Here is a 7,106-nt window from a genome sequence, read left to right on the forward strand (position 1 = left end):
TTATGGAAATGGAAGAGGATGTAGATGAAGATGAAATGGGAGATAAGATACTGCGTGAAGAGTTTGACAGAGCACTGAAAGACCTGAGTCAAAACAAGGCCCCGAGAGTAGACAACATTCCATTAGAACTACTGATGGCCTCAGGAGAGCCAGTCATGACAAAACTCTACCATCTGGTGAGCACGATGTATGAGACAGGCGAAATACCCTCAGACTTTAAGAAGAATATAATAATTCCAATCCCAAAGAAAGCAGGTGTTGACAGATGTGAAAGTTACCGAACTATCAGTTTAATAAGTCACAGCTGCAAAATACTAACGCGAATTCTTTACAGACGAATGGAAAAACTGGTAGAAGCCGATCTCGGGGAAGATCAGTTTGGATTCCGTAGAAATGTTGGAACACGTGAGGCAATACTGACCTTACGACTTATCTTGGAAGAAAGATTAAGAAAAGGCAAACCTACGTTTCTAGCATTTGTAGACTTAGAGAAAGCTTTCGACAATGTAGATTGGAATACTCTCTTTCAAATTCTGAAGGTGGCAGGGGTAAAATACAGGGAGCGAAAGGCTATTTACAATTTGTACAGAAACCAGATGGCAGTTATAAGAGTCGAGGGGCATGAAAGGGAAGCAGTGGTTGGGAAAGGAGTGAGACAGGGTTGTAGCCTCTCCCCGATGTTATTCAATCTGTATATTGAGCAAGCAGTAAAGGAAGCACAAGAAAAATTCGGAGTAGGTATTAAAATTCATGGAGAAGAAGTAAAAACTTTGAGGTTCGCCGATGACATTGTAATCCTGTCAGAGACAGCAAAGGACTTGGAAGAGCAGTTGAACGGAATGGACAGTGTCTTGAAAGGAGGATATAAGATGAACATCAACAAAAGCAAAACGAGGATAATGGAATGTAGTCAAATTAAGTCGGGTGATGCTGAGGGAATTAGATTAGGAAATGAGACACTTAAAGTAGTAAAGGAGTTTTGCTATTTAGGGAGTAAAATAACCGATGATGGTCGAAGTAGAGAGGATATAAAATGTAGACTGGCAATGGCAAGGAAAGCGTTTCTCAAGAAGAGAAATTTGTTAACATCGAATATAGATTTAGGTGTCAGGAAGTCGTTTCTGAAAGTATTTGTATGGAGTGTAGCCATGTATGGAAGTGAGACATGGACGATAACTAGTTTGGACAAGAAGAGAATAGAAGCTTTCGAAATGTGGTGCTACAGAAGAATGCTGAAGATAAGGTGGGTAGATCACGTAACTAATGAGGAGGTATTGAATAGGATTGGGGAGAAGAGAAGTTTGTGGCACAACTTGACTAGAAGAAGGGATCGGTTGGTAGGACATGTTCTGAGGCATCGAGGGATCACAAATTTAGCATTGGAGGGCAGCGTGGAGGGTAAAAATCGTAGAGGGAGACCAAGAGATGAATACACTAAGCAGATTCAGAAGGATGTAGGTTGCAGTAGGTACTGGGAGATGAAGAAGCTTGCACAGGATAGAGTAGCATGGAGAGCTGCATCAAACCAGTCTCAGGACTGAAGACCACAACAACAACAACAACATCGAATATCCACAGGACAAGTGGCCTGTAACCGAAAATATATCATGATCCATTGGTTCAAATGGTTCAAATGGCTCTGAGCACTATGGGACTTAACATCTCAGGTCATCAGTCCCCTAAAACTTAGAACTACTTAAACCTAACTAACCTAAGGACATCACACACATCCATCCCCGAGGCAGGATTCGAACCTGCGACCGTAGCGGTCGCGCAGTTCCAGACTGAAGCGCCTAGAACCGCTGGGCCACCAGCGGCCGGCTCTCTCCATTGGGAAAAGATTCCGGAATATACCCCCATTCGCATTTCCGGGAGGGGACTGCAAAGGTGGAGGTTACCATGAGAAAAATATTGAATAATCAAAGAAAGCAGTAGCACCTGACAATGGCCCGCAGTTGTTTCACTGAAATATTGTGCGGATTATACAATATTATCCGGCGTAACTGCCGGGAACCTATCAAGCAGATGCAGCGCCGGGAAAGCCTCAAATAGCACAATCAAAGAGAGGATAACGTTCTACAAGTCAGGGAGTGGAATGTCAGAAACTTGAACCTGGTACGGCAGCTAGAAAATCTGAAAAGGGAAGTGATAGGAATCAGTCTAGATATAGTAGGGGTCAGTGAACTGAAATGGAAAGAAGACAAGCATTTCTGGTCGGGTGAGTATAGGATAATATTAACAGCAGCAGAAAATGGCATAACGGGATTAGGATTCCTTATGAATACGAAAGTAGAGCAGAGAGTGTGTTCCTGTGAACAGTTGAGTGATAGGGTTATTCTCATCAGAATCGACACCAAAACAACACCGACAACGGTAGTTGAAGCACAAACGCTGACATCGCAATATAAAGAGAGAGAGAAAGTATATGACGATAATGAAAGGGTAATACATATGTAAAGGAAGATGAAAATATGGGAAGGAGTCGAAGAAAAGATTACAGGGCGATATAAGATTTAGACAAGGAATGAGAGAAGAGAAAGACTAATTCTATAATAATTTCAGTTAGTAATGACGACTACTCTGTTCAAGAATCACTAGAGGAGGAAGTATACTTGGAAAACGCCGAATCATACGGGAAGATTTCAAAATCCCTAAGCTTTCGCACTACTTAATCTAACTTTAACTTACACCAACGACTCGAAGCTGCGACGGGAGGGGGAGAGGCGGAGGGGCAAGGGCGGGAGGGGGGGGGGGGGCACCGTGACAAGGGGCCTCAGACAGCGCGGCTACCCCATGCGGTGGATGATTTCAATTAGCATACATCATAATCAGTCAGAGATTCTGAAATCAGATACACGATTTTAAGGAGTACCCAGGAGCAGATACAGACTCGATCACACTGCAGTAGCAATTAAGAGTAGGCTGAAGACATTAGTCAGGAAGAATCAATACGCAAAGTAGTGGAATACAGAAGTACTAAGGAATGACGATGTACGCTCGAAATGTCTTAGGCAATAGATACAGCGATAAGGAATAGCTCAGTAGGCAGTACAGTTGAAGAGGAATGGACATCTCTAAAAAGGGACGTAACAGAAGTTGGGCAGGAAAACATTAGTACAAAGAAGGTAGCTGTGAAGAAACCATGAGTAACAGAAGAAATACTTCAGTTGATTGATGAAAGGAGGATGTAGAAAAATGATCCGGGAAACTCAAGAATACAAAAATACAAGCCACTGAGGAATGAAATAAATAGGTAGTGCAGGGAAGCTAAGACGAAATGACTGCTTGAAAAATGTGAAGAAATTGCAAAAGGAATGATTGTCGGAAGGACCGACTCAGCATATAGGAAAGTGAAAACAGACTTCGGTGAATTTAAAAGCAAGGGTGGTAACATTAAGAGTGTATCGGGAATTCAACTGTTAAACGCAGACGAGAGAGCTGATACGTGAAAAGAGTACATTGCAGGCTTATACGAGGGGGAAGATGTGTCTGATGTGATAGAAGACGAAACAGGAGTCGGTTAGAAGAGATAGGGTATCCAGTACTAGAATCAGAATTTAAGAAAGCTTTGGAGGACGTAACATCAAGTAGGTCAGAAGGGATGGATAAAATTCATCTGAATTTCTAAAATCACTGTGGGAAGTGGCAACAAAATTACGATTCACGTTGGGGTGTAGAATGTATGAGTCTGGTGGCCATCTGACTTCCGCAAAAATATCATCCATACAATTCCAAAGACTGCAAGAGTTGACAAGTTCGAGAATTATCGCACAATCAGCTTAACAGCTCTTGCAACAAAGTTTTTTACAGGAATAACATATAGAAGAACGGAAAAAAACGAGTATGTGTTAGCTGACGATCAGTTTGGCTTTAGGAAAGGTAAAGGCACCAGAAATGCAATTCTGACGTTACGGTTCATAATGGTTGGGTTGATTTGCGGGAGGAGATCACTCAGTGGGTCAACGGTCTCTTCGGATTAGAGAAGAAACTCGGCTGTGCCCTTTCAAACGAAACCATCCCAGCATGTGCCTGAAGTGATTTAGGGAAATTTCGGATAATCTAAACGAGGATGGCCGGACACGGTATTGAACCGTCGTCTTCCCGAATGTGAGTCCAGTGTGCTAACCGCTGTGCCGCCTCGCTCGGTGCCGTTAATAATAGAGGAAAGACTAGAGAAGAATCGAGACATGTTCATGGGATTTGCCGACCCGTAAAAAGCGTTCGACAGTGCAGAATGGTAGAAGATGTTCCAAATGCTGAGAAAAATGAGGTTAAGCTATAGGAAGAGACGGGTAATATACAATTTGTACAAACGTTAGGAGGGAATAGTAAGATTGGACGAAGTGTTCGGATTATAAAGGGTGGAATACAGGGATGCAGTCGGTCGCCTCTACTGTTAAATCTGTGCATAAAAAAATGATGGAAATAAAAGACAGATTCAGGAGTGGAATTAAAATTCAAGGTGAAATGATATCAATGATATGATTTGTTGATGACATTGCTATGCTGAGTGAAAGAGAAGAGGAATTGCAGGATCACCTTAATGGGATGAAGTTTAATGCGTACAGAATATGGATTGAGAGTAAATCAGAGACAGGTGAAAGTAATAAGAATTATCAGAAATGAGAACAACGAAAAAGTTAACTTCAGGTCATGATCACGAAGTAGACGGGATTAAGGACTTCTGCTACCTAGACAGCAAAATAACAAGTGAAGGACGGAGCAAAGAGGACATCAAAAGCAGACCATAACTGCAAAAAAGGCCTTCTGGCCAAGAGAAGTCTACTAGCATCAAACATAATCTTTAATTTGAGGAAGAAGTTTCTTAGAATGCACGTTTGGTGCACAGCATTGTATGGTAGTAAAACTCGGACTGCGGAAAAATCGGAACAGAAGAGAATCGAAGCATTTGAGATTCAGTGCTTCAGACGAATTTTGAAAATTAGTTGAACTAATACGGAAAGGAATGAGAAGGTTGTGCGCAGAATTAGAGAGGAAAGGGATATGTGGAAAACACTGACAAGAGGAAAGTACAAGATGACAGGGCATCTTTTAAGACATCGGAGTATGAATTCCATGGTACTAGAGGGAGTGCGGAGGGAAAAAACTGCAGGGGAAGACAGAGATTGGAATATATCAAGGAAGTAATTGAGGACTATGTTTGAAGTGCTACGCTGAACTCGCATCAGACCAGTCAGAACGCTGATAAAAAAAAGGCAACTGTCTTTTCATAACTGCAATGTATTTTATTTCTTCCAGAAGCGTTTCACCTTTTACGGTAAAGCATTTCAGTGGAATCTAGAATGTTCCAGTTTTGTTTTGACATACGATATTTGTAGATTATGAAACAGTTCACGTCTTGTTGTTTTTTACGTAATAAACGTTTACAGTTATTCGAGTTTCTGTCGGCCATCTGCGTTTCCTCTTGTCTGGTCACGTGCTGGAGAACACGCTGTAACTTCACTTACGAAACAGAAGCACATTTTCACGTCACGTACGTCTTTCTTCACAATTTTCATGTTCTTTGTGATAATTGCCGAAGAGCACTACTATTCTTCTGTCACTAGTTGTAAATGTTTTACGAAAACTGTGGGTTTACTGTCGTAACTACTGTGTTTTCACTTCATGTCTCTTCCTGTTTGGTTTGTTTCCTAGCAAACCAACGAAGTATATATCGAAAACTAACGTCTGTTCATTTCCGTTCTCTTTATATCTCACTATGTGTTTGTGTCTGTTTGTGTGTGTACCAGAGAGACAATGGGAGAGAGAGACAGAGACAGTACGAGCGTTTGATGTCGGATACAGAGAATACATGCGAATCTAGAAGCATGGGACAAATGACTCCACATTTCCAGAATACTTAATAGAACACAATCACAAGCAAACATCTAGGTAATAAAACATGAAAATAGTAGTAGTCAACAACAAAAAATATCTCCTAACCATGGAAAAAATACCACATAAAAAAGCAAAGCATAAAAGGAAACCTTCATTAATAATGATTTACACATTACAAACAATTCACTGTTTATGCTAACAGACAAGATAATTGAGTAACCCTCCAACTGTGAATTATTACCATAACGATAGCACACAACCTCTTTCCTTGAACCTCTCTACAGGCCGGCCGCAGTGGTCTAGCGGTTCTAGGCGCTCAGTCCGGAACCGCGCGACTGCTACGGTCACAGGTTCGAATCCTGCCTCGGGCATGGATGTGTGTGATGTCCTTAGGTTAGTTAGGTTTAAGTAGTTCTAAGTTCTATGGGACTGATGGCCACAGATGTTAAGTCCCATAGTGCTGAGAGCCATTTGAACCATTTGAACCTCTCTACAGAATACTAATATCAGCTGAACTCAAACAGTTTTAACGGCTGTCTGAAAGATTCACGTTCAACTACCTACAAAACCAAAAAACCACTCACCCACACACACACACATATACAGGGTGAGTCACGTAACATTACCGCTGGATATATTTCCTAAACCACATCAAATACTGACGAACCGATTCCACAGACCGAACGTGAGGAGAGGGGCTAGTGTAAATGGTTAATACAAATCATTAAAAAATGCACGGAAGTATGTTTTTTAACACCAACCTACGTTTCTTAAATGGAACCCCGTTAGTTTTGTTAGCACATCTGAACATATAAACAAATACGTAATCAGTGCCGTTTGTTGCATTGTAAAATGTTAATAACCTCCGGAGATATTGTAACCTAAAGTGGACGCTTGACTACCACTCCTCCGCTGTTCGATCGTGTGTATCGGAGAGCACCGACTTACGTAGGGATCCAAAGGGAACGGTGATGGACCTGGGTACAGAAGAGACTGGAACAGCACATTACGTCCACATGCTAACACCATTTTATTGGTCTTTTTCAATGACGCACATGTTCATTACCATGAGGGGTGAGGTACACGTACACACGTGGTTTCCGTTTTCAATTACGGAGTGGAATAGAGTGTGTCCCGATATGTTAGGCCAATAGATGTTCAATGTGGTGGCCATCATTTGCTGCACACAGTTGCAATGTCTGGCGTAGTGAATGTCGTACACGCCGCAGTACCTCTGGTGTAATGTCGCCGCAGGCTGCCACAATACG

The sequence above is a fragment of the Schistocerca cancellata genome, chromosome 9, assembly GCF_023864275.1.
Source record: "Schistocerca cancellata isolate TAMUIC-IGC-003103 chromosome 9, iqSchCanc2.1, whole genome shotgun sequence".
In the NCBI taxonomy this organism is placed as follows: domain Eukaryota; kingdom Metazoa; phylum Arthropoda; class Insecta; order Orthoptera; family Acrididae; genus Schistocerca; species Schistocerca cancellata.